At 50.6% G+C, this 1918-nt stretch overlaps 1 non-coding gene across 1 annotated transcript; it reads right to left on the bottom strand.

Annotated features, from left to right (window-relative positions):
* Window positions 1-458: 458 nt before the first annotated feature.
* On the bottom strand, window positions 459-531 carry TRNAG-UCC (transfer RNA glycine (anticodon UCC)). The gene has a single exon. It is a non-coding gene; the product is annotated as a tRNA-Gly (tRNA).
* Between the last annotated feature and the right edge of the window lie 1387 nt (window positions 532-1918).

Below are 1918 nucleotides of genomic sequence, written 5' to 3' on the forward strand. Positions count from 1 at the left end.
GCTGTGTGTCCATCCATATGCATGAGTTGATTGGCCGGGAGTGAGGCTCCCACGTGGGACTCTGGAGGCAGAGGCAGGGGATGGGGAGGGCAGCCTGGGGTCTGGTCCATGGAGCCCAGGGACCTGGCCTCGGAGCCCTTGGGATGAGCTGTTTACAACCCGGGGCTGAAAGCACAGGCAGCACCAGACACAAGTCCCTTCCTGCCTTTACTGGGGACATGATGTGGCCTCAGGTTAGGAGGGACAGTGGGCGTTCTGCACCGGGGAGAATGTTCTTCCTGAGAGCAGGTGAGGGTCACCAGGGATGTCCCTGAAGGAGCTGGGGCAGGAGCAGGAGAGTGCTGTTTGTGAGTGCGGGTGAGTCTGTGTTATCTCGGACATTTCTTTTCTTTTTAAAATGATTTATTTATTAACTTATTTTTCTGTGCCAGATCTTAGTTGTGGCAGGCAGAATCTAGTTCTCTGACCAGGAATTGAACCTAGGCCCCCTGCATTGGAAGCACAGAGTCCTAGCCACTGGACCACCAAGGAAGTCCCTCCTTGCACGTCTGCATATGGAAGAAGGGTAAGATCTGAGGAGGGTGGAGTGTGCCGTGGGCAGGTGGAAGGATGTGGAAGCGGGCGGGAGAAACTGGAGGATTCTGTTCTGTGACCTCAGTGATGCCCGCCGTCGTGCTGATACCGGGACATTCACGGTATTTTGTCTTGATCTTCAAACAAATTGGTCCCTGATCACTGGCAGCAGGTAACCCACACCTGGCTTTCCCGTGGACCCTTCCTTCCAGTTATCCCAAGGACTTGTCCCTTTGGCTTTCCCTGCCTCTTGGGGTGGGGCAAGCTTTACACGGGGCAGAGCTGAGGAAAGGCTCTGAGCCATCCCAGTCATTGGGGAGCAGATTTGCTCTCAGAAACCCAGGTGTGGCTCATGGGAGGCTCCCTGGAAGAGGGAGTTTGACTGTTGAGTTGGCTGCTCAGAGTTGGATTAGCAAAATGCTGGGGCTGGGGAGATGGCATTCCAGGTAGAAAAAACTGCAAGAGCAAAGCCATGGAACTGGGGAATTTGGGAAGCCTGGAGAAGTTGGCCAAGGCTCAGGTGGTAGTGGATTTTATGTGTCAACTTTACTGGGCCACAGGGTGCCCAGATATTTGGTTAAACATTATTCTGGGTGTGTCTGTGAGGGTATTCTGGATGAGACTGACATTTGAATTGGTAAACTGAGTGAAGCAGATCCTCATTCAATCCACTGAAGTCCTGGATGGAGCAAAACATCTAAGCAGGAGGGAACTTCTGCTGCCTGACCACTGGGCTGGTCTTCTCCTGCCTTTGGACTTGGACTAAGTCTAGAAATTATACATTGATTCTCCTGGTTCTCAGACTTTTAGATCAAGATTAGAATTATACCACTGGCTCCAGCTTGCTGACTGCAGATCCTGGGACTGTTCAGCTTCCATAATCTCAAGCAAATTCTTTATAATAAATCTCTCTCTATCTTTTCTTTAATATTTATCTATCACCAATCAATCAATCATCTATCTACCTGCCTACCTCTATTTCTATATTTTTATCTTAATGTCTGTTGGTTCTGTTTCTCTGGAGAACTCTAACATCCAGAGTGGTGGTTCTCACCCATGACTGCACATCAGCATCACCTGGGAAGCTTCAAAAAGAATGACTCTCTGGGCTCCATGCCCAGAGGCTCTGATGCCATTGGTCTGACATCAGACCCACGCATTTCTACTTTTCAAAAGTTCCCCAAGGACTCCCCTGTGTAGCTAGCGGGGAGAAGCTCTGAGGTTGGGAGGGAGGTCTGAGCTGGAGCATGGGGTGTGAGAAGGAGAGGAAGGAAAGGGATGTGAACTCATTCAGGGCGTCTGGGCTGCAGGCATTTGCTTGTTGAATAGCATCAGACAACTTCCC

This window comes from Capricornis sumatraensis, chromosome 2, assembly GCF_032405125.1.
Source record: "Capricornis sumatraensis isolate serow.1 chromosome 2, serow.2, whole genome shotgun sequence".
NCBI lineage: Eukaryota > Metazoa > Chordata > Mammalia > Artiodactyla > Bovidae > Capricornis > Capricornis sumatraensis.